This window comes from Pelodiscus sinensis, chromosome 3 (genome assembly GCF_052426305.1).
Source record: "Pelodiscus sinensis isolate ZL-2025 chromosome 3, ASM5242630v1, whole genome shotgun sequence".
NCBI classification, from domain to species: Eukaryota; Metazoa; Chordata; order Testudines; family Trionychidae; genus Pelodiscus; species Pelodiscus sinensis.
In genome coordinates, this window is record NC_143054.1 from 94156726 (window position 1) to 94182913 (window position 26188).

Sequence of the window (26188 nt, forward strand, 5' to 3'; positions counted from 1 at the left end):
CCTACGTGAATTAAATTCCAGGGATTAGAGTGTTAGGGCTCTATCCTGATTAAGTACTTCTGAAATCCTACTGGGAGCCTAAGTTCCTCTTTAGGCACCTAAATACCTTTGTCAAGTTGGTCCTTGGCCTCTCTGTAGCACAACCCTACCTCACGGAAGTGTTGCGAGGACAGATACATTAATAATTGTGAGACGCTACAATAATGGGGTGGGGGAGCATAAAAGTTCCTTAAATAGCCAGACGCTGGGAGCCTGGTTCTCAACCACTGTAAACTGGGTAAAACTGCATTGACTTAAATAGAGCGATGCCAATTTACATGAGTGGTGTGTCTCATTCTGGAATGCCACACAGATCCTATTGCAGGTCAGAGTATTTAATCTCCTTCCTAACAGGCCCTTATTAGGGCTGCCAATTATTTTTAAAAGTACACATTTAATCACACTATTAAAAAGAATAGAACACCAATTTAAATGTGTTATAAATATTTTTATGTTTTTCTATATTTTCAAATATATTGATTTCAGTTACAAAGAAAAGAAAGTATATAATGCTTAGTTCGGATTATTTGTTTTTACAAATATTTGCACCGTAAAAAGAAAAAGAAACAAAATGTAGTGCCATTTAAAAGTCAAAACATGATGAGAAATATATTTAGCATATTTGGCACATAAATACCTTGCACCACTGTCTACAACAATGCCACATGAACAATGGATCTCACTTCCAAGTGATATTGTAAATAAGTTCCAGACAGTATTCTCCCATAAATGTAAACAAATTTGTTTGTCTTAGGCTATGTCCAGACTGCACTTTTTTTCAGAAAAATAAAATTTTTTGCTCCGCAATTTGCGTACCTTTTCCGATTGGTTTTTTGGAAAACAATCTGTCTACACTGGGCCAAATTTCAGAAAAGCCTCCTCTTTCAGAAGAACCCTTCTTCCTCATGAAATGAGGGAGACAGGGCTTCTGAAAGAGCATATTTGCTCTTCCTCAAAAAATGTCAGAAGAGCAGATGCATTCCCTGGTGTCCTGGAAAAATGCCGTAGTCTAGACATAGCCTCAGTGATTGACTGAAGGGGAAGTAGGACTGATCTTGTAGGCTCTACAGTTTTACATTGTTTGGTTTTGAGTGCAGTTATGTAAAAAGTAATTGTACATTTGTAAGTTGCACTTTCATGCTAAAGAACTGGCACTCTAGCATTTGTGTGAGGTGAACTGAAATATATCATTTTGTTTATCTTTTCTACAGTGCAAATATTTGGAATAAAAATAATCTAATGTGAGCACTATGCACTTTGTGTTCTGTATTAAAATGGACATTAATATGTTTGAGAATGAAGAAAGACATCCAAAATATTTATAATAAATGTAAATTGGTATCCTATTATTCTATAACAGAACAATGAAAATTGTGATTGATTTTGATTATTTTCTTATTTTGTTTGAATTAATCACTTGTTACCTGTGATTAATTGACAGCCCAAGTCCTTATTACTGCCTCTGTCCCTTTTTTCTGTAGTCTTCCCTTCACTGCATTTTTTTTTTAATGTTAAAGTCCCTTCTTCCCCTTAGGGGAGGTCCTCCACATATTTTCCCTCTTAATTTCTCTTACCATATGCTCTGCCTTGCAGAGACCCAACTCTTGCAGCTATTGCAGAAATGGAAATCTTCAGCTGAAGAACCACATTGGTACTTTGAAACAAAATATGTAATCACCGTCTTTTTTATTTATTTACCCACCATACAGGAGCTTTGTCTTCAAGGACCCAGAGGGAATCACTCTAAAGCAGTGTGAGGGACTCTCTCTCCAGGCACTGTGAGTACTGTGTCCATGGCATTCCTACTCCCCACAGTTCCAGAAGCCAGGGTTCAAATTGGTTCCTATACTGAGATTCCAGAGAATCTCCACTGTGTGTGAATGAATAAAAAGAAGCAAAGCCTTATGTATTGTCAGAGATGGATATCGCCACTAGTTTTCACAGGCTGCGTCTAGACGGGCAAGATTTTGCGCAAAAGCACCTGCTTTTGCACGAAATCTTGCCACCTGTCTACACTGGCCGTGAGTATTTGTGCAAGAACACTGACTTTGTACTCTACAAAATCAGTGGTTCTTGCACAAATACTCCGATGCTCCTGCTCAGGGATAAGCCCTCTTACGCAAGTATTCTTGCACAAGAAGGCCAGTGTAGACAGCCAAGTTAATTTCTTGCACAAGAGAGCGTCTCCATTGGCATGGATGCTTTTGCACAAAAGCATCCATGCCAGTAAAGACGCTCTCTTGCACAAATACTTTTAACGGAAAAACTTTTCCATTAAAAGTATTTGCGCAAAATCATGCCAGTCTAGACACAGCCACAGTGTTTCATCCGATGCCATTGATAAAAAACCTTCCTTCCTGACTGAACTCAGGGGAAACCAATCTAGTAGTTTCTCAAATATTGTAAGTGCCCCCAAAGTTAATGTTTTTTAAACGGTGCCATTAATTGCATACTTGCAAGCTCTATAAAGCAAAGAAACAATCAAGGGATGTAATGAATTTAGGGACTGCTTGTTTAAACACCATTTGTGAGATGACCTGTTTAAATCTTGTAGATTAGCTCAGGCAATAACTTTTGCTGTTTAAGCACATTTGTAGACCGTGCAGTGCTCATCACTGTGCTGCACATTATCCTGTTTTAATGAACACAATCCCATAAAGGCAGCATACCTGCTATCTTGAAAGATGATGAGTCCTTCTGCTCCCACTGATGTTAGTGACTGTCAAGGAGTGACTACCCCTTGGAGACTCCCCGAGCCTAATATCCTCTGATTCAGTGACTTGCCGTCACCAAGTCAATTTACAGGATGGCTCGACAGCCTCAATCAATACCCACGACTCTCTTCGCAAAGTACTGTGGCCCCATGACCCAAGTCCATAGGTAAGTCCCTGCTACTCAGGGTAATACAGCCCAGCTGCCTATGTCCATAACTAAGTTCCTGCTACTGAGGGTAATATGGGTCAGTGGCCTAAGTTCATATGCAGGGAAAACTCCCCCACACTGGGTACAGAGGAGATAGGGAGACCCGGCCCTTCTCTCTCCACCTGGTCCCAGCTCAGGGCCTGTTGGCAGAGGCACATCCCAGTGCTCGCTCAGCAGGGATTCCTGCTACAACATGCTGAGTACTCAATTCCCTGCCCGGGCTACTTCCTGCCAGTACCTGGCAGATGTCTTCTCTGGAGACTCATTCTCATTCTGCAGCTTCTTTGGTAGCCACTCTCAGGCCGGCTGCTGCTCCATGGTCCAGCTGCACTTCCTCCTCTGGAGCGCCCTCAGCATCTCCTTTCCCATCAGCATTCAGCCCTGATGGAGCTGCTCCAGAGCCTTTTTAGAGTTAGTCTCTAGCTGGAGCAGGCCCAGCAGAGCAGTGTGGGTGGGGTCTTCTCAGCCAGCTGGGCCAAAGTAACTGTCAGCTACAGTGCTGGCTTGATACACCCCGTCACAGCGACTTACATGACAATTGATAGTGTTCAACATTTTCTTCAGTGGATGCTCATTACACAGGATCAGACCCTTAAATACAAACATTTCACCTAGATTCTAATATGGTCCTTTTTGAAGCACATAAGGATAACATGTTTCACCTTGATCCCTCTCCAAAGGGTCTGGGTCAGAAGCACTCTCTATATGAGGTATGCTAAACTATCCAGCATTTTCTCCTCAAATTTGATTTAATCCCATTTGTCACCTGCTTTTTCACCTGAAAAAGAGGCAGGACTATCCAAGGAAAGTTTTTTGCTATGCCTTTTCCTGTAGAGAATCTGGGGATTGAAGGCCCCGTGGCTACAGGAAAGCATTCCTATAGCTGTTTTCACAAATGAAGGGACTAATCTATTGCCCTGAGACTGTGGAACACCATGCTGCACTGACGGGAGAAAAATTACTGAAAATGATGTAAGGGGCAAGGCAGACTACATGAGCCACTTAACGGTCATGCTGGTCGCAGCACCAGGACTGGATGCTGCAAGATGCTGAGCACTAAGGCCTAGTAGTGCTGGAATATTTTTTATTGTGGGGAAAGTGGGGTGCTGATGGTGGAAACCATTTATTTGGGTTGTTATTACTACTTTAAGCCAAGAAGTATGGTAGCACACCCCCCTCCCTCCAGTGCTGCTAGTTCCAGCACCCAGGCACAGGTCCCCTAAGTGAAGATTAAAACAAGAGGGTTTAGCACATTATCAAATCTAACCCTCATGTACATAAAAGCCGTGGTCCAGTAAAGTACATGAATGACCTTACACATGTGACTATGCTCATTTGCTGGATTGGAGCTTTAATGTTGCTTACAGAGCCTAACTTAGCTGGTGGGGGCATGCTACCCTTCAGAACCATTACCCTTCATGCTACAATAGGCAGTGGGGATTACTGCTACACAGCAGTCAAATAGGTAGAAATTTTGGGAATAAAAAGTTTCCCTTGAATTAAAAAACAGACCTATCTCAAAACAAGAAACTTTTCGTGCAATCATTTTCTGTTTTTTTGGTTGGTGTTTTAAGAAAACTTTGAGGAAAACTTTATTCAGGCGTGCTTTGACATCATTGTTGGAACTTATTTGTCATGTGTTTTTGTTTGTTCTTTTGCTGTTGCTTTTGCATTGCTGATTTCAATTTGTCAATATCATATGAGTGAGATTTTTTTCCCAAAAGATTTAAAGTATCTATTCCGATACAATAAAAGTGTTGATTACAATGTTTGCAGAATTTTTTTAAAAATCAATATTTTATATTCCCGTACATTTTCAGTCATTTGACATGCTCTAAGCAGCAATTACTAAGCCTCCTTTACTCTGACGCAGTCGGCACATGGAAGGCAACACTCCTGGGAAACTCTGTGTCAAAAAAAATTCTGTGCACAATAATTTAAAATTCTGCAAACTCCTGCAAATGTTGTTTGTCAAAATAGCACAATGTCATCATGCCAATTTCATGAATTCCTTTACTAATGTATTTCATAAATGCCTGTCAGCAACTATGTCTGTAACAATATAGGCAACAAAAAAGTTGAGGAAATGTTTTTGACAAATAGATTCCTAACAAGATGTAGCAATACAGAACGTTAAGTAATACATTTAAGTTACATTATAGAACTATATTTTTATGCACCTTTCATCAGCAATACAAAGGATTGGGGAAGTCAGGGGTAACAAAAGAGCTGAAGTAGCAAGAAGTTGTTGGGAAGGAGCCTTGGAGTGAATCTGGAAGGTTGTTTGCTGTGGGTGGGAAAGTATGGAACAGGGCTTTTAGTGGAGGGAGGAATTATTAGCGAGTAGGGGAACATCACCTATGCAGACTTTGGCTGACCCCTAGCTGCTCCCATTCAGTCAGACATATCTCCCCCTATTCCCAGGCATCCCTGCACCACACCTCATTTAGCTCCTGGCTCAGTAGTGTCACCCCACTAATCCCTGTCCCAGTCTGTCCTCCCCTCCCACTAGCCTTTCTGAACCCCAGGTTGTCTGAGCCTTCTCCCAATAGCCCTGTGTGCCCCTCTTTGTGTCAGACCCAGATCTGTGTCTCCTCATGTGGCCCTCAAGGGCACGGTACTGTGAGAAATTCAGCCTCTGCCCCCTCCCTCTCTGCAGCTAATGTTGCTGGCCAATGAGCTGGTTGCTTTCCCTTCTGGTGCCAAAGTGGCTCCTGGTGGGCAAAAAGTATAATTGCAGCACCTCTCTGGGGCTATGTCTAGACTACAAGCCTCTTTCGAAAGAGGCTCTTTCGAAAGATACTTTTGAAAAGCCTCTTTCGAAAGAGAGCGTCTAGACTGCACGTTGAACTTTCGAAAAAGCGGCTTGCTTTTTCGAAAGCATCCAGTGAGTCTGGATGCTCTCTTTCGAAGAAGCCCTATTTACATTGAAGAACGCCTTCTTTCGAAAGAGGAACTTTCGAAAGAAGGCGTTCTTCCTCGTGAAATGAGGTTTACCTCCATCGAAAGAAAAGCCGCGTTCTTTCGTTTAATTTCGAAAGAACGCGGCTTGAGTCTGGACGCAGGGGAAGTTTTTTCGAAAAAGGCTACTTTTCCCGAAAAAACCCCTGAGTCTGGACACAGCCTGGCAGAATATATTTTCTGTGGGGGAAAAAATCTGTGGGGGAACATGACATTTCTGTATGTGCACTCTGTACAACATTCTCTCTGTGTAACAGTTTGCCTATGCAAATGTGCTCATACTAAGAATCTTTTTTATGTGTATTTGAACCAATCTACCTCACACTGCTTGAGCCCTAACTGTTATTGGCTTAAATGCAGGGATCCAGATTGACTAACTCAAATGTATTTCCACAAGTTCAATAAACAGACCCATTACCTTTGGAAGTGCATGAGCTATTTTAAGAATCGAATGTTTCCTGATGGTGGAATAGTTGGTTCAGTACCCATGCACAGGTTCAGCTAATCACCCATACTGCTCATTAAATAGCAGTAGCTTGGCCGAGGCCTCTATAAACTTATTTAACGGGAGCACAGCAAGATACACAGCCTTATCAAGTTGAGCAACCAAACCTTGTTTTCCAGTCTAATGGTATGGAACTTGTGGAGAAAAACACTTAAAAAAATCTCTGTTAATGCAGCTATAGTCATTCTTAAAGATCTCAGCTGTCTATTAGATTGTTCCTACTTATGTGGAAAGGTAATGAAATGATGGGAGCACTTACACCAGTACAAGCTTTTTATGGCAGTATAATTTGGTTTAGGCATATTTAGCTAATCTCTGGCTCAATGCTTGAAAAGGCACATTGCTTTTCAATATTAGAGCAATCATTTTAAAATAAATAGGTCTGCCTCTGTCGAGAATGTATGATAGCTGCTGTCACTCTACCATTAATAACTAAGGCTATGTCTACACAGCAGCATTGTTTTGGAATAACTGATGTTATTCCGAAATACCAAAGAGTGTATTTACACTGCAAGCCATTATTTCGAAATAATGTTGAGCTGGAGAATAATGTCTTACTCCAACTCTGGTAACCCTCATTTCGCGAGGAGTAAGGGAAGTTGGCCGAAGAATGTTCTTTCTTTGACTTCCTGCTATGTGAACAGCACCAAAAGCCTAATTAAGCTATTTCGACTCCAGCTATGCAATTGTTGTAGCTAAAGTTGCATAGCTTAATTCAACTTTTGCCCTGCTGTGTAGACGTACCCGAAGGGCCAAAATCCTGGTCCCATTGAAATTAATGGTTTTTCCAATAGACTTCAGAGGGACCAGGATTTAGCCATCATTTAGTATGATTCATGTTGTATCAGCGGGGTTGTGTTTGGAATACAGTGAAAACAGCAAGGTGAAGCACTAGCAAAGGGAATACATGTTTTGTACTTTTCAGCAGTTGGACCAAACACAGTTAATTTAAAAGTATTCAAAGCTACAGGCCCATTAATATGGTTAATGTGTAATAAACTTATAGCTGTTTGGCTCTATTGACGTTAACAACAGTGGAGCAGGACTGCTACATGAAGGATTCTTATGAGTAATACTCACATCTTGAGGACATGCTTTTGTTTGGTTTAGCAGCTGTTTACGTTTGTTCTTGGTTTCTGTTTGAAAGTAGGTGATTTAAGTGACTAATTACCATGAGGAGAAATTAGCTGTAGAGATTAAGAAAATAAGCACTACTACAACAAGTCTGAGAAACAAACACAATAAATCGCTAGGGCTATTAAAGTTTTAATCTAGTACACTAATTTGTGGAACAATCGGGGAGTGTTATTATATGACTAAGAACATTAATAAAATGGTTTTAATCTTTAAGATGCTTTGCAAATATTAAACTATTAATTAATACACAAAAACTTTGGAATGAAGCCGTTAACAGAGCTACAACTCGCATTCTGACACGAAACCATAGAACCAGGGAAATGAAAAGGTACCTCACCTATTGTTACATAACTTCTACTCCTCCACCTACACATGCACCTTACCATACATCAACTTCCAGCCATCATAGGCCAAACAATGCAATCTTAACTCTCCCCTTCCTTTATACTTCTGCATGCATACCTTTTAAGGGTTATTTCTCCTCCTCCCCCAACACTAGTAGTGCTTCATGTAATAGTGGGTCTTTTGGGAAGCAGGTAGTTAGCTAAATAGTTGTAAGCAGAGTGAGGTTAAAAGGGGTGTTGGAAAGTTGAGAGCTCTAAGAAATGCTTGTGTAACTCAAATATAGATTTAAGTACATGGTCTGTGATGACTGGCCATTGTGCTAATGGTAAGATGCGAGCCTACAGGTAAACATGAAGTGGGTACTTACTGCTGGGTAGCTTCGTTACACCTTGCTTTTGTGAGTTTGAGTCAGGCATAGATCTGTGTGTGGTGTACAACACCAATTGCTCAGCACAAAAGATTTTGAGGTACTAATTTAATGGGAGCTTATGAATCCTTAATTTAAGCTGCTGTTAAATGTGGGAAGGATGGTGGGGAAGCAGAAGTATAGCTGCTAAGATTATTTTATCCATTAGCATCGACACATCAATCATTTTCCATGATAGAATAAAATCTGAGAAAGAAGTATAGCTCTTGCTAGAGAAGGTTGTATAAATATATCCAGCCATCATTAACCAATAAAATGTATGGGTACACAGTCCCGTTTTCCTATCAATTGTGTGTGTGCTCAAACCCCCCTCCCCCCCCCCCCCCAGACATAGAATCACAGAGCTGGAAGGGACCTCAGGAGGTCATCAAGTCCAGCCCCCTGACCAAGGCAGGACCAATCCCCAACTAAATCAACCCAGCCAGGGCTTTGTCAAGCCGAGACTTAAACACCTCTAGGGATGGACATTCCACCACCTCCCTAGGTAACCCATTCCAGTGCTTCACCACCCTCCTAGTGAAATAGTTTTTCCTAACATCCAACCTAGACCTCTCCCACTGTAACTTGAGACCTTGTTCTGCCATCTGTCACTACTGTGAACATCCTTTCTCCATCCTCTTTGGAACCTCCTTCAGAAAGTTGAAGGCTGCTATCAAATCCCGCCTCACTCTTCTCTTCTGCAGACTAAACAAACCCAAATCCCTCAGCCTCTCCTCATAGGTTATGCACTCCAGCCCCCTTATCATTTTGGTCACCCTCCCCTGGACCATCTCCAATGTGTCCACATCCTTTCTATAGTGGGGTCCCAGAACTGGACACAATACTCCAGATGTGGCCTCATCAGAGCTGAATAAAGGGGAATAATCACTTCTCTGGATCTGCTGGCAATGCTCCTCCTAAGGCACTCTAATATGCTATTGGCTACAAGGGTACACTGTTGACTCATATCCAGCTTCTCATCCACTGTAATCCCCAGGTCCTTTTCTGCAGAAAACATCAATCATGTTTGTGTCTCCCTAGCTCTCATTTGTCAGGTTTGAAAGCACATAAACTTTGGTATAATGTGGCTGGCTATAAATGACCCATTGCAAGAGATCTACCTAGGAGCCACCTCTATGAAGTTTCATATAGAAATATGTGTTTATAGCCTTATATGTGGAAATAGAATAGGGTTTAGTGGCTAGAATACTGAAGTAGGACTCAGAAAACCTGGGTTCTGTTCCTAAATCTGTCAGTGAACTTGTGAGAGTCATGTCATTGGTCAGTGTCACTTTCCTTATCTGTAAAATGGGGATATGGATACAGTCTTTACAATGAGCTTTGAGATAATAAAAAGCTTCAGAGGGGTAGCTGAGTTAGTCTGTAACAGGAAAAACTTAAAAAACAACAAATAGACTAGTAGCATCTTAAACACGAACAAAACATGTAGATGGTATCATGAGCTTTCGTGGGCACAACCACTTTGTCAGTATAATGGTCAATTGTGGAAGAACTTTGTACGTGCTAGTTTAGGGGTGGTGAGGCCTGCATTCTTTTCCCCCCTTTTCCCTATATCTGATGAGCCAGAAGCAAGTCTTTGGGAACATACACCATTGTAGCAAGAACGAATTGTAGATAAGGGCGAGAACGCATAAACAATTCTGTTTACCCTAATGTACTAATCATGTAAACAGGGCCAAAGAACAAGTAGATCCAGAACAGAACAGAACCAGATCGATAACTAACAGCTAAGCCCTATATCAGCACGTAATGAGTAACCCCTGGAAATTTCCAAACTGCCAAACAAGGCAGGAAAACTGTATTTAAGGCTGCCTCAGATCCTAGCAAATCAAACCTCACCGATGGGCTTTGGGTACCGGCGCCTCAGAAGCTGAGACAACTTCCCACTTCGTCCGCAGCCTTCCCGGGGTTCCAGGCTTGCAGGAAGGGACATAAAATATGCTGCTTCTTTGTTATGTTGTTCTTCCATTTATGGGGCACAGCTGTTAGCTGTCAGGAAATAAACTACTTGTGTTTGACAGATACCTGTGTGGCTTATTTTGTACTTTGGGAACCCAGTGTCGGACCTTAGACTTACTTTGGCCGGCTACAGTCAGATGACAGGAGATAATGTAAGCATTCTGCATTATTGTTATCATGTTATTAAAAATGACTAGGGGGCTGTGCCCCCTGCTCACTACATTCATCCATCTCCACAGAGCACTGGGGATGGGGGAGGCCATGTGACTCTTTCCCCCTGGAGCACCAGGGAGGGGGGAGAAGGAAGTTGTGCAGCTTTCCCTCCCCGGAGCACCAGGGAGGGGGGAGGCCATGCCACTCCTGCTCATCCCCCCCTGAGGCATTGGGGGGGGAAAGGTGAGGCCGTGGCATCCCTGCCCCCCCCCAGCACTGAGGAGGGGCAGACCACACCACTCCCACTCCCCAACTCTGGGGGGGGAGGAGGCTGCACGGCTCCAACTCACCCCCTTCCCCTGAGCACCAGGGAAGGGGGAGGGGAAGAACACATGGCTCTGTCCCTCCAGTAATAGGGAAGGGGGAGGCCGCATGGCTACATCCTCCCCCAAATACTGGGGAGGCTGTTTGGCTCGCCCTCCCTCCTCTCCCCCCTCCCCCGAGCACCAGGGAGACTGGGGAGGTCACGTGTCTGCAGCCCCCAGGCACTGAGGTAGGGAGGAAGGATGCTGGACAGCTGAGGGGGAAGGGACTGGAGGATATAGAGTGACATGCTGATGTTACTCTTGTTCCACAAGAAATGTTTTATATATATATATATATATATATATATATATACACACACACACATACAGAGAGAGAGAGAGAGAGAGAAGTAGGAAAAAATTGAGCCACATTCAAAAACTTTCTATTCAAAGATTCTGCAGCGAACCAAAAATTGCAAATTGCATAAGGTTTGCCCACCTTCTTTTAAAGAGAAACAGAAATGTATGTCCTAGTTCAGGGGTGGCCAACCTGTTACAGACAAAGAGTCAAAATAGTAGTGGATACAGTGCAAAGAGTCGTGGGAAAGAAGATGTTGAGAAAAAAAATGCTGCCCCTTTAACAGCCGCGTGTGGCCCAAGTAGGCTTCCATCAGCCGCAGCGTCAGATCTTGCTGCCCCAAGCAGTGCCCTGACCAGACAAGGAAAAAAGGTCTGAACAGGAGAACACAGAACAGCTGTGGGTACGGGAGTCGAGCTGTAGGTGCGGGAGTCACAATTTTTCCATTGAAGAGCCGTGTGCGGCTCGCGAGCCGTGGGTTGGCCACCCCTGTCCTAGTTTATACCCATTTTGGAATTCAACTCCAACTGGAGAGTCACCACCAAGTGCCTCCATAATATAGACAGTATGTATAGTTTAGAAACAATACTTTCAGTTGCAGACTCTCCTGTGCTAGGATGCAGTCCACTTAATTTAGCTCCATTTTAAACAGTTATAAATACATTCAGAACAGGGTAAATGTAATTATAGTACTCCAGTATTCATACCCTACACCTTATTAATATTCTTGTGTAATGTATGGATGGAATGAAAAAGCTGAAATGATGACTAAAACATGTTTACAAGTTCTTGGAGGATGTAAATTGGTTTCCCAAAGGCAAAGGACAACTGGTGCCTTTAACCAGATGTTAACAAAGTCAATGGATGATCACCAATCAAAAGGTTATTTTTTGGTAACGAAGCCAAAACAGAAAGAGATCCCATTTGCATTTTGGCAAGCAACAATGTGCAACCTCTTTTACTACTAGACTCTGAAGTCTCTTTCCTGTAATGAACTTTATCTTTCTTGGCGCAGCCCTCAAGGAAATGCATTTCATAGGGTGACAAGACTAAAAGGGTGTGTCTACACAGCAGCATTATCTTGGAATAACATTTGTTATTCCCAAATAATTATGTGAGCAACTACACAACTAGCCCATTATTTCGAAATAATTTTATAACAACAGATGGCTTATTTCGGCATTTGTAAACCTCATTCCACGAGGAATGATGTCTGTTCTGAAATAACTATTCCAGAACAGCAGTACTGTGGATGCTTCACTGTTGCTATTTCAAAATAGCTTCTCCCCCAGGCCATTCAAAGTAATTACTCCCCAGTGCTTCCTGGGACTCTGAATGGAGGTAGCACGTCCACATTAGGGGACCCTGCCTCAGACTAATTTCCAGCCTTCCCTGTAGTGCTGACACGCTATTTTGAAATAAGCCATTTTGGCGTATTCTTCCAGAATAGTTTATTCTGAAATAATCATGCAGTGTAGATGTAGCCTAAGAGTGAGAGGCAGAAACACCTCAATTTGTCTTTACCTAAGACAACAAAGGAACAATCCCTTCTACTTTGAGAGGGACACTGATCTGATAATTTTGTCTGCCCTGTTGCTGGGATCATGTGGTATGGATTTTACCTTGAATCAAGTCTGTCTGGTTAAGGTTTAGCTTCTAAGAAGTGTACTTTCTATATTTCTCTTGTAATCATTCTTGACTTTAGTACATTACACTTATATTCACTCAAAACTTTTTCCTGTCTAAGTATACAAATCTGGTTTATTTTTACTCTAGGGCAGTACAGTGTTGTGTTTACACTGACGTGTTTGATAACTCTAGTTAAAGTAGGAAATGGTTAAATATTGACTCTTTACAGGGGCAACAGACCTTTAATATCAAACCAGACCAGGACAGGACCAGCAGTGCAGAGCACATGTTTTTAGGAAAATTTGGGACTCGGAGTGCTTTGAGGTTACCCTGAAAGTAGAAACCAGTCTGGTGAAGGGGACAGTGTGACTGGTGTGTTGCTGACAGGCTGCTGGGGTCAGAGTTGCTGGACCAGAGCTGTAGCTATACACAGACAATCAGTGGACTCTTGCCTCTACGCCTCGCAGTCCTCAAGGCTACTCCAGTATAAATTGCCCCGTGGATCAGGGCAATTACATAGATTCTAGCCAGTGGGCCTTAGAACCCTGTGGATTGGAGCAGTTCTATGGATTTCAGCCCTTAGGTTTCACTGCCTAGACACAGATAGCTTGAAGGATGGAATGAACTCACCCCACACTGGACGGAGTCTCTCCCACCCCATCACAGTGCAACATAATATATGTATATTTGTCACTGGAATCCTTTGGAAGGGATTTATTGAGGAGAGGATATGCTAAGTAGAAAGATAAAGGATGAGGGGACAGGTCACCGAAGGGATTGAGCAGCAGAGAGAAGGGAGCATGGAGGGCAAGTGGAATGAAGTTCTGGTGACAAGACTGGGTATAGCAGAGAGAAAGTAATGGAGAAAACAGCCAGTCAGCACAGAGAAGATGATGTTTCCTGAAACCCTTGTACTGAGCAGAAACAGGAAATATTCCAAATTTCCTCTATTCAGTATTTGTATGTCCAATTTTATTTTTCAGCAGTTTTAATGGGTTTGAAAGTGACTTAAAAACTTCTGTCAGTTTAAAAATACCTGGAACAGCAAGCAAGATGTACTGTTCCATGCCATATACATTTACAATTTACACTAATAGTTACAAAAATTATTCCCTGCCTAGCTAACCTTCCGTGACTTAAGTTTTGAATCCTGGGTTTCCCTTGCCAACAGATGACATGTGTTAGCTCAGTTATAGCATGGAAAACAATTGCTCACAACTCTGAGAATGGGTCTTGGCTGATAAATAATGGAGAAATGAATTTCCAAATATTTTAGTTATTTTCATACATGTAATATGTGTACATGCATTGTTTATATATTAAAACAGTATATGCTGATATTGGATGGTGCTGTGCAAAGTTTTTATTAGCTATATGTATAATTAAACGTAGTGCTTAGATTAAACTGGTCATTGTAATGAATCCAGACATGAAGATGTAACTGGGTCGGGAAAAATAACACCATAGAAATAATATTCTCCCTCGTTTTACCCATATCTTCATGTACTCACTGCAAAAGCAGTTTAAAGATTGAGACCATAGGTCACCTCAACAGGGCTATCTTATCTGCTTCCCGCACTGAAAATCCGGGATGAAGTGAAAATAGTTTTGTAGGTAAAAATATGTCTTTCTCCATCTCTTTTGACCCATTCTTTGTACACAGAAGATATTTGTTATTTCACATGCAGCATTCAAGAAATGGAAAAAAACATCTGGAATTCCTTATGTTTCAGTGTGAATGTGCATTTTTGTCCAGTGAACAAAAGACAGTTTGTTTGCGGGGTGGAAGTTAATGTGGTTGAGAAACAAACAGATGGCTTACTACAGAGGGTACGTCTACACTACAGCGCTAGTTCGAACTAACTTAGTTCGAATTAGTTAATTCGAACTAAGCTAGTTCGAACTAACGCATCTAGAACTAAAAACTAGTTCGAACTAGCGTTTTGCTAGTTCGAACTAGCAAGTCCACATTGAGTGGACTCTGAACAGGGCTTAAGGATGGCCGGAAGCAGTGCCGGCAGGGCATAAAAGGAGGACTTAGACCATGGAGATGCTGTCTCAGGCTAGCCGAGGGCTGCGCTTAAAGGGTCCCGACCCCCACCCCGGACACACAGTTCTAAGGGGTGCCCCGCTTGCAAAGAAGTTCTGGCTTGGAGTGCCCTGAGTGCCCACACTGGGCACATCACACCACTCGGCCATCAGCCCAGCTGCACTTGCCGCAGGCTGCCATCTGGGGAGAGGGAGTAATTGGGGGGCTGCAGGAGAACTTCCACCCCCAGAAGCCCGCAGAGCCAGCCCAGTCCTCCCCATCGGGGGCTCGTACCCCATTCCTCCCTCACCTCCTTCCACTTACCCTTCCTTAGCCCCCCTTCTTATTGATGTACAAAATAAAGATAACGTTTCTTCCAACATTGACTCTGTCTTTATTGAAAAAAAACTGGGGGAGAATGGGAAAAGGAGGTGGGAGAGGGAAAGAGAAAGGCTGGGAGAGGGGAGGGCAACTAACATGATCAGGGGTTGGGAACAGGTCCCAGATGAAGAGAGGCTACAGAGACTGGGACTGTTCAGCTTAGAAAAGAGGAGATGGAGGGGGGACAGGATAGAGGTCTCTAAAAGCAGGGGTTGGGTGGAGAGGGTGCATTCAGAAAAGTTCTTCCTGAGTTCCCATAAAGAAGGACTAGAGGACACCAAAGGAAAGGAATGGGTAGCAGGCTTCAAACTAGTAAGAGAAAGTTGTTCTTCTTCACAAAGCAAATAGTTAACCTGTGGAACTCCTTGCTGCATGAGGCTGTGAAGGCTACAACTAGAACAGAGTTTAAAGGGAAGTGAGATAAAGTGATGGAGGTTGGGTCCATGGAGTCCTATTAGCCAGAGGGTAGGAGTGGTGTCCCTGCCCAAAGTTTTTGGAAGGCTGGAGAGGGATGGCACGAGACAAATGGCTTGGTCATTGTCTTCGGTCCATCCCCTCCAGGGTCCCTAGGGTTGGCCGCTGTTGGCAGACAGGCTACTGGGCTAGATGGACCTTTGGTCTGACCCAGTACGGCCATTGTAAGCTCAGGGCTCAGTGTCGGGGGTCTCAGTGGACCCCCTTGATTTTCATGCACACCTGGTCCTGGGTGGCCAGGCTGGCAGCTCTCCTGCCCTAGCCGGCCACTTTCCTGTGCCTAGTGCGGAGATCGTGGACGAGGTCCACGATGTCCGCACTAGCCCAGGAAGGTGCCCACCTCTTGCGGTCCAGGGCCAACTCCCGGGAGCCGCCAGCCTGGTCCCGGCAAGAGGGGGTGGGCTGGGGGGCATCAGGTGGGTGGCTCTGTGCTGTGCCAGGTGCAGGGTCTGCTAGCTGGGTGCTGGCAGGCTTGCACCTGGCACGGGCACCGTAGCCAGCCCGTGCCCCTTTAAGGGGTCCGGGGCCGGGAGGGGGGCATAGAGTTTCCCTGGTGTTGGCCAGAGTGGCCACCAGGGAAACCTGGGGAGGGCTAGCCTCCCACTAGTTCGAACTAAAGGGCTACACAGCCCTTAGTTCGAACTAGCTAGTTCGAACTAGGCGTTAGTCCTCGTAAAATGAGGTTTACCTAGTTCGAACTAAGCGCTCCGCTAGTTCGATTCAAATTCGAACTAGCGGAGCGCTAGTGTAGCGCCTATTAAAGTTAGTTCGAACTAACGTCCGTTAGTTCGAACTAACTTTGTAGTGTAGACATACCCAGAATGATCATGAGGGGCAAGAAGGGATACTCCTATAAATAGATAAGAGTGGATTTTTTTTCCTTTAGATGTGCTTGAAAGGTACGCACTAAGAAGCATTTGTATCATTTTTAGGGTTATAAAAAGTGTTTAAAAGACACAGGTCAACTATAAAATGAAAATAAGAAAAGTTACACGATTATTTGCCTACATTGCATGAGGTGGTTTCCAAGGTATATTGGGCAGTTATGGCCATTGAAAGCTAATGATCATTAGCACCCAAGTCCCAGTACAAATCTTCCTTTAGATTATTAAAACTAAACTGTTTGTGTTCATATAACTTAATTTTCATTGATTATATTGTTTCCTTCTTCCTTTTAAGAATGGACAATGAAAATAAACCAGTCAGTTTCTCTTTTATCATCTTACTTACAAGCAGAGCTGGTCCCAAATTGGACACAAATAAAATTATAGAGAGAGCTGGTGAAACATTTCCCACCAGAACAGTCTTCTGTCAGCAAATGCTAATTCCATGAAATCGAAATGTCTTGTGAAAATATATTGATTTTTTTCAATAGTTTCAATAAAAAGTTATTGAAAAAATTTTCAAATAAGGATAAAGTGCTCTGTTTCGACCTTTAAATTATAGTATAAATTATATGTTATACATCTAATCAGTATAATTTAATGTCAAAGTCAAAATGATAATGACAATGAAGCCCTTCAACTTTTATTGATTTGAAACACATGGATATTTCCAACACACACATACATAAAATCTTTCCTGGGAAGGTTTTAGCTTTTGACTTTTTGTTCCAGTTCAAGCCAAAAGGAAATTTCAAAATGCCACAATTTATCTCAAAATGAAAAATTCCAAGTTTTGACCAGCAATAGTCATAGCCTGTTGCTATGTTTAGAGGAGATCATCATTTGATACTGTGAGTAACTCATGAAAACCTAAAATGACTTACTATTTCACTCAACCTCCACACTTCATATGCAGAAATGAAGAGCTATTCCTGTACATGTCTGCGGTTGTATAGAGAAGGTGCCTCCCATCCCTGTGGTTCACAAAAAGTGAGCAGTACATGGCTCTGGCACATCTTTGAAGTTGTTTATGAGGAAGTGACATCACTTAAAAAACAATCTAAGTTAGATCAGATTCAAGCCCTTTATTTATTTCCCATGTTCCTGCTGACAATAGGAAACATCCCCCTAAAAAGTCATCCAGAGTTTATGCACATTCTGCTCCATTTTACACAGCTGTCATGTGTTGTCCATCTATTGTTTCCTGACTCTCTAAGGGTTCCGATTAGAATTATCAATGCTAAATTAAGTTCATGCAATTAAATAAAAAGTTGAAATTCAGTTAAATTATATGTACCTAGGGTGTTTTTAAAGTGTGTGTGTGGGAGATATACTGATAGTTGAAATGGGAGAAGGGATAAAAGTTATCCATAGTATTGTATGGGGCAGGGGGAAATAATTATGTAGTGAGCTTTATCAGCAGAAACACATTGCTTGCACTTGGTGCAATGCTGATCTGTATGGATCTCAGCAACCATTCAGTTAAGTGTTTACTGTTATGTACAAGTCTCCAGTATCTTTTCATGTTAAAAAAAGAAGTTGGCAACAGCTATTACACTCTTCGGGTATGTCTATACTAGCTCGTTAGTTCGAGCTAGGTAGGGTAATTAGGGCAACCAGAGTTGCAAATGAAGCCTGGGATTTAAATATCCCGGGTTTCATTTGCATGTTCCCGGGCGCTGCCATTTTTAAATCCCCCTTAGTCCGAACTCTGTGCCCGTGGCTGCACGCGGCATGGAGTAGGTAGTTCGAATTAGAGATCCTAATTTGAACTACCGTTACTCCTCATTCCACGAGGAGTAACGGTATTTCAAATTAGGATCTCTAATTCAAACTACCTACTCCGTGCCACATGTAGCCACGGGCACAGAGTTCGGACTAAGGGGGATTTAAAAATGGCAGTGGCCAGGAACATGCAAATGAAGCCCGGGATATTTAAATCCCGGACTTCATTTGCAACTCTGGTTGCCCTAATTATCCTACCTAGCTCGAACTAACGAGCTAGTGTAGATATACCCTACATGTGTTAGTGAGCAACTGTATGAGGAGTCTGTCTCTAAGGCACTGCCAGTTATTCCAGAAAGTTCTCTTCAGTTTATAAGGAAAAGAGATAGCCTTACACTGCTGAAGTGTTTCTTTTCATTTTGCTGCTTAGGCCGTCTTATTTCTTTCTTCCCCTTTTTTATTTTATGTTATTGCACCTTTACTCACCTAAATAACAATTTGGCATGTTGTCCACCAACATAATTTGAATGAGCTGATAGAGGAACTACTGTCCCTTTGAGGCAAGTATATAATTAGAAGAAAGAAATCAGAAATGGCAAATATATTTAAGGTAATTCACTGTGAATAGACTTCAGCTGCTGCCATCCATTTTATTATTGCATTTCTAAATTGCTTTCTCACAGTTCCCTATCAGGCACTCTATTCAATCTCACTGTATTATTTCAAGGATTTGTCCAAAGTAATGCTGGCTGACAGTGAGAAGTAATTATTTTATCTGTGGTACACGTTATGCTTGTCACTATGACTCTTTCTTTATTAGGAAGCTTAGAAAGCCAGGTTAGCACTGATGTGTGTAGGAGGGCATAACACTGGAAACCTTTTGGCTCACCTACAGTAAGTGGACTATTTTTCTTTCTCTAGCTCACCACTACTGCTAGAACATTCTTTGTTCCATAGTCAGACACTCCGCGGCCTTTTCAGAGGGGGAAGTTTCTCTTGCCTCTGACATATGGACTCTCCAAACATTTTAAAGCTTGGAAGTTGGCAAATAGGAGATGGGAAGGTTGTCACTGCTACAATGTGGAACCTACCTGATAAGACGCTGTGACAGAGTGCAGAGGCCCTAGTGAACAAGGGATTAAGTATACCTCTGGATCCTAACTTTGCTTACACAGATGCTCATGGCTGGATTGTAAGAGAGCTTAGTCAATGGGGTTATGTCTACACAGCAGCATTATTTCGGAATAACTGACGTTAGTGCGCATCTACACAGCAAGCCATTATTTCAAAATAATATCAAGATGGAGGACTTCTTACTCTGACTCATGGTAACTTTCATTTCATCAGGAGTAAGTGAAATCAAATTCCTCCTATTCCTCCTTCGACTTCCCACTGTGTAGACCGCATCAAAAGCCAAATTAAACTATTTCGACTTCAGCTATGCAATTGATGTAACTGAAGTTACGTATCTTAGTTCAACCTTTGCCCTGCTGTGTAGACGTGCCCTGAGGGAGGGTTCTGTGCCCACAGGCATATAGGAGTGGGTTAAACCACAAGCTGGGAGAGTTTTTCTCCTTACTTTACTTTACTTTAGTGTTATATGGACAACACTAACCTTTCAAGTGTAAGCATGGTCTGGACCACTCCTTCCAGTGCAGCGAGCTGAAAAGGGAGAGGAGTCCTGGGTGTGGTTAGCCCTGCAAGATATTCAACTGTTGATATATAAACACATCTCATGCTGAGCTGAGAAAGGAATCTGGGATGTGGTTATGTAAATCCAGTACAGTCAGTGCTATAGGCCTGATGGACAGTCAATTGTTAGAATGGAATTGTATTGTAACTAATTTGGCTGTTGTGGGGTCACAGGCCATGTTTATCCTAGATGTAGGAGCTGTAAACTGTGACCACCAGTGCTTGCAGGAGGGACACTGTCATTGTGAAGAGTCTCGGATGGACAAGCCTTCCCCTTCCAGTCTCAGGGTATGTCTACACTACCCTCCTAGTTCGAACTAGGAGGGTAATGTAGGCATACCGCACTTGCAAATGAAGCCCGGGATTTGAATTTGCATAAGCGGGGAGCCGCCATTTTTAAAACGCTGCTGGTTCGAACCCCGTGCACCTCATTTCACGAGGAGTAATGGTAGTTCGAACTAAGAAGCCTAGTTTGAACTACCTAGTTCGTGCCCCGTGTAGCCACGCTGCACGGGGTTCAAACGAGCAGGGTTTTAAAAATGGCGGCTCCCCGCTTATGCAAATGAAGCCCGGGAAATTCAAATCCCGGGCTTCATTTGCAAGTGCGGTATGCCTACATTACCCCGCTAGTTCGAACTAGCGGGGTACTGTAGACATACCCTCAAGTGGATTGGATTGGATTGGATTGGATTGGATTGGATTGGGGGGGAAGGAGCTTGAACCAGCAGGCTACATGCTCTCCAAAAATGAGCTGTAAGATTGGTTCAACCTGTCGTCCATCCCCACACAACCCTGTTCTAAGGATAGACCTAAAACTGACACCATAAGGAGTCTCTTTGTTATTTTTAAATATTATTCCAGTGGGAGCTGGAACCTTTTGGCCAGCCTCGGTGGTGGGCCAAGAGCTGAAATCACTGAGAGACTGACAAAGAGCGGAAAGGTTTGGCCCAGAGCCAGACCCATCATGGAAGCAGCAGCTGGCAGGAGTGGTCAGAGGGCAACAGGTAGGAATAACGGCAGGTGGGAGTGGCTAGCGGTCGGTCGGTAGGAACAGTGACAGGCAGCCAGCGGGGTGGCTGGCAGGAGCAGGTGTCCAGCGGGGTGGCTGGCAGGAACAGGTGGCCAGCAGGTCGGCTGGCGGGAGCGGCAGACAGGAGCAGGGGCAAGTGGCCAATGGAGTGGGTGAGATGCCTCCTATCCAAGGGTGGAAGTTGAGCTCTGATAATCACCTCTGAGCTCTGATCTTCCCTGACTAAGGGCAGCAACTGTGAGTGGGGTACGAGGAAAGTTTGGACATGTGAAAGGGACACTTACACTGCTGAACTCATGGGCCTGAGAGGCAAAGGACATTGCTCAATCCATTTGAGCTGGGACATTTACTCGTGGTTTGGTTATGAACTCAGTTTGTACTATTTTCTCAAGCTAATGCCATGTTACTTCTCTCCTTCTGTCATTAAAAGTTCCAGTTCTGCGCTCAGACTCTGTGCTTGCAAGTGGGGAAGCACTGCCTCTCAGAGGCACCTGGGTTGGGGGGGGGGGTGAATTTCCCAGCCTACTGGCTGAGGGCTCTAGTTAGTTCTGTGTGAGATGGATGAAAAGGAACCCCTAGATACCGAATCCAGCCCTGGCTGCTGCCAGCACTACCTGGCAGAAGAGTTACATTTTAAAAGCCTTGTTCATTGTGACTGTGCTTTTATTCTACCACGCCACTGAGTTAGCTTACACATACCTTTTTTGTGCCTTTTTTATTGACAGGTGTATGATTGGGCTAAGATTTTCAAAAATGAGTCCAGATGCTGGCTGCTTTTTTTTTTTTTTTTTTTTTTTTTTTTTTTGAGAATGCTCAGCTTGAGCAACATGAATGGGGCTTGATTTTAAGAAACTCTTGATCACCTGTCTTCAGAAAATCAAACCCCTTTCAGGCATGCCAGATTGGGAACTCAAAATTAGCCAGCCAAAATCATCAGTTACTTTTGTAAAGTTTTGCCTTAATGTGTAAGATGGCCTTGTCTGGTGTATTGCCCTGCAGCCGGTTTCTGTAATGGTGATGTACTCTTAGTTTTCATGACATTAATTCAAATGGGTTTACTGATGGTCTTTTTGTTACATATTTGTATTGCCCCAGGAAGCCTCAACAGTAGGTTCTATTGCAGTATATATGATTGAGGAACTGCCCATGAAAAAAAAAATAGGAAAGAACTCTAACTCCACCGTTCTGCTAGCATTGCTATACGGACTAAAATCTGGTCAACAATGAAAGCGGAGAAAGAAAAAAAATTGCTGTTACCCATAGAGCAAAGGCAAAGAGAATATGTAAGAAATTGCTCCATGATTATATACCGAATGAGGAAATCAGAAGGTTTACAGAGGTGACCATTGTACTAGAGGTAATATACAATGCAAAGGGAGCTGGGCAGGTCATGTAGTCCACAGGTTAGAAAATAGGTGGAGAGCCTGCACTGGTGACTGCATCCCCAGAGAATACAAACCACCGGTGAACAGACTGTTGATCTCATGACAAAACGCACTGGACAGAGCTCATGACAAAACTCTTTGGTCAGAAATGGAAAGATCATGCTTGCAACAAATGGTATGAATGGTATGAAGTTGGCTTGCACTGAAAGAGCTTATAGCTGATATAGAGAAGATATACATAGTATTAAGAAACTTATTATTGTACCCATTTTACAGATGGTAAATTGAGGCATACGAAGATTGATTTGCTCTAGGTTACATAGGAAGTGGCAGTGCCATGCCTTAAAGTCATTTAACCTGACACACTGCTCAAGATAAGGACAAAGAATCTGATGTAATATAGCACGGAGAGGCCACGGGACAGCAGATGTGATAATTATTGAACAGTTGGAATAATTAACTACAAATTGAACCTCTCTAATCCAGAACTCTCTCATCCAGAAACATCTGTTGTCCAGAATGATTTTAGTTAACTGGGTGTCCACTTTCCATGGATGTAGCCAAGTTTCCCACAGTCTCATAAAGTTTCTTTACAGCCACCAGTCCTAGCTCTCAGTGTTCTGTGTTGTTATTTAACTCTAATTGATACTTAAATGTCCTCTAACAGCACAGTAAGTAGAGGAAGTGTTGATAATGCTGCTACACAATATTGACCGCCCATGGTCCAGAAAATTATCTCATTCAGAACCAGTCAGGTCCCAAGGGACTAAAGAGGTTCAACCTGTCATTTCCTTTACTCATTTCACTTAAAAATTGACTCATCTTATGCTTATAATGTTGTTTCTTTGCATCAGCAAATAGAAGTTCCAAATCATGTGCTCTTCCACAACATACTGTGCTTTGGGGGCCTGATCCAACATTCTCTGATGTCAAAGGAAAAGCTCCCACTGACTTTGGCGGTCTTTGCATCATGTCCTCTCTTCATACTTGATCTGTGCTTTGTTTTCCTTCTCAGGGTATGTCTATACTTCCTGCCAGATCAACAGGAAGTGATCAGTCCAGCAAGTATTGATTTATTGCATGTAGTATAGACATGATAAATCAACAACCAAGCGATCTCCCATTGACTCTGGTATTCCACGAGAGCAAGAAGAGCAGGAGAAGTCAATGGGAGAATGTCTGCCATTGGCTCACTGACTCACTGCAGTGAAGACAATACGGTGAGTAGATCTAAGAACATCCACTTCAGCTACGTTATTCATATATCTGAAGTTGCATAACTTAGATCAATGTCCCGTGATAGTGTAGACTAGGCCTTGGTGTTAATTGCACTCAGAATGTCTACACTTCCAATGTCTCTACACCGCTTTTTTTTATCAGTGTACTGTCTCTTGCTGTCACAGCCTTTCCTTTTTGCAAAGAGAGGCTCTGGAAGGAAGAGACTGCTGGGAAAGGATCAGGCTCCATGCTGCTGGAACAGTTCCCTGTTTTTTGTCTCCTGCCACAGCCTTTCCCCACTTCTGATGCTTTTCATTGCAGCATTTAGCTAGCAATGTCATGCCTGTCCTCTACATCAGTGATTGTCAACCAGGGGTGTGCATATCTAGAGGCCTTCCAGGGGTTAAATCAACTCATCTAATTATTTGCCTACTTTTACAATAGGCTAGTAAAAAAAGCACTGGTGAAGTCAGTATAAATAGACCATGATGTGTTTATACTGCTCTATATACTGAAATGAAAATATAATAATTATATTTCAACTGATTTATTTTATAATTACATGGTAATGAGAAAGTAAGCAATTTTTCAGTAAGAGTGTGCTGTGATATTTTTATGTCTGAGGCAGTGGTTTTTAAGTGAGGTAAAACCAGGGAGAGAGAAGGGAGATAGGTACACAAGACTGCTGAGACCAGTGTTCCCTCTAAGCTGCCTGGCAGCACAGCTTCACATGTGATTAATCAACCCTGCCCAGTCAGAGGCTCAGCACTCCATGCAGGGTTGAGAGCCACTGCTCTACATGGTGCTGTAAATAAAGACATAGCCTATGTCATCTTTCTAGTCACAAGTTTACAGCAGTGTTGTAAAATATGCAATGTTGGTTGGTAAAGCCAGACTCCTATTAGAATGAAAAAGAAAGAAATAGGTAAAAGAAGAAATAAGGTGGGGAATGAAAGGGACATGCAGGGTTTGGGTGTGAATAATGAAGTTTCACATCACACATGGAAGTTTGGATTTAGGCAAAGCAGATGGAGATGGCAATGCCACCTGAGCCCTTCTGTCTGGCCCAATCTGGTTAGGACATCCATCAGAATGAGGATGACGAAGGCCCAGTGGTATTCTGGAAGATCCTGAGCTCCCAGGGGACAGTGTGGCTGGAAGTTATGATGATAAAGATCACTACAGTGGTTGTTGGCAAACAGTTGTTGCTTCTTGATGGATTTTTTTTTCTTCGCTGTCTATTCTTTTAAGGACCTCAAAAGAGTGAGGGGAGGAATAGCCCATTCCTTCGTTATTTTATTCACCAGGTAGGCCCAGTTTTTGACACACCAATTTGGTTTATTTTGGCCCCATACTACTTTTGTTTATCAAGAATGATTTTAACATATTTCTTTGGTTATTTCAGTAGGCTTTTATGTTTGGATTAATTCAGTCTTTGTCTCCCTTTAGCACCATGCCCCATCAGCTTTTGTTATAGGTTATTGTGACACTTGATAAACTTTTACTCACTTTCCACAGTTGAACTTAGGGTAAATCTGTAGGCCCATTTATTACCTCAGTACTTAGGCATCTTATATCATGAAGAGAGAAAGAGAGAGAGAGAGAGTGAGCAAGAGAGAGGGTGAGAGAGAGAGGTACCCATAATGTTAGCCACAAACGCCAGAACACTAGGTGGGGAGCTGCCTACACCAGTCAGTGGGAGATGCTGATGACTGCGTATGTGTTAAGCCCCTTCTCTCTCACAGTTAGGTATCTAAATCCCAGCTACTGGGAAGTGCTTATCTCTGCTTTGTAATCCACAAAGAGGAACCTGTCTCCTGGAGTTAGGCAGACTAGGCACCTAAGCAGTTTCTTGTGGCAATGAGCTACATGCTTGACTCACTTCTCACAAAATGGCCAGCGCCCACCTTATAAGTTGTAGCCCAGTGGTTAGTCCAGTCATCTGGAAAGAACACCCAGGTTCAGATTCCCCTTCTGCCTGAGGGAGAGAAAGGATCTGAATTGCAGTCTCTTGTAACTCTCAGGAGAGTGTTATAACCACTGAGCTATGCGATATACTGGTATGGGCTCCCTCACTCTCTTCTTTTGACACTGCTCTACTGGGGAGAAGAGAGACTGGATCAAGGGTCTCTCACCTCCCAGGTGGGAGCCCTAATCCCCAAACTGCCTATTCATATCCATCTTCCCACCTACCCACTCAGTGATTCTCAACCAGTGGTACGAGTACCCTCGGAGTACATCAGAGAAGATTGAGGGGTACATCAACACAACTTCAAATTTGGAGAAAACTGAATTTTTGTTTTAAGTTTTACAGTGTTTTATTATTATTGTACTTTTTACACCCAAAAATTTCATCGCCCGCCCGGCTACGATTAAGTTGTTTAAACAAATGTGTTGCAATGGTAGAAAAACATTTTGTGTATCTAAAAACTGTAGGTACTGGGGGTACTTTTTTTTTTTTTAAAAGGGGGTACTTATAATTTTTAAAGGGGTACTTTATACAAAAAGGTTGAGAAACACTGTACCTACTCAAACTCTTTCTCTTTCACATTTCTGGCCCAATGACTAGGGAACTATGTATTCATAGTGAACAGGCACGGGCCCAAAGAGAGAGAGAGAGAGAATGACTT

At 42.8% G+C, this 26188-nt stretch overlaps 1 long non-coding RNA gene across 2 annotated transcripts in view; it reads left to right on the top strand.

Moving 5' to 3' along the window:
- The first annotated feature begins 350 nt into the window (after positions 1–350).
- LOC149524678 (uncharacterized) overlaps positions 351–26188 on the top strand; it is a 72041-nt gene continuing 46203 nt past the window's right edge. The window contains exons 1-2 of one of the 2 annotated variants that reach the window (XR_016349170.1): positions 351–1817; positions 23356–23560. This is a non-coding gene — a long non-coding RNA (uncharacterized LOC149524678). Of the gene's footprint in view, positions 1818–21773; positions 23561–26188 lie in introns of those variants that run through there. The other variant, XR_016349169.1, reaches the window with a different exon arrangement.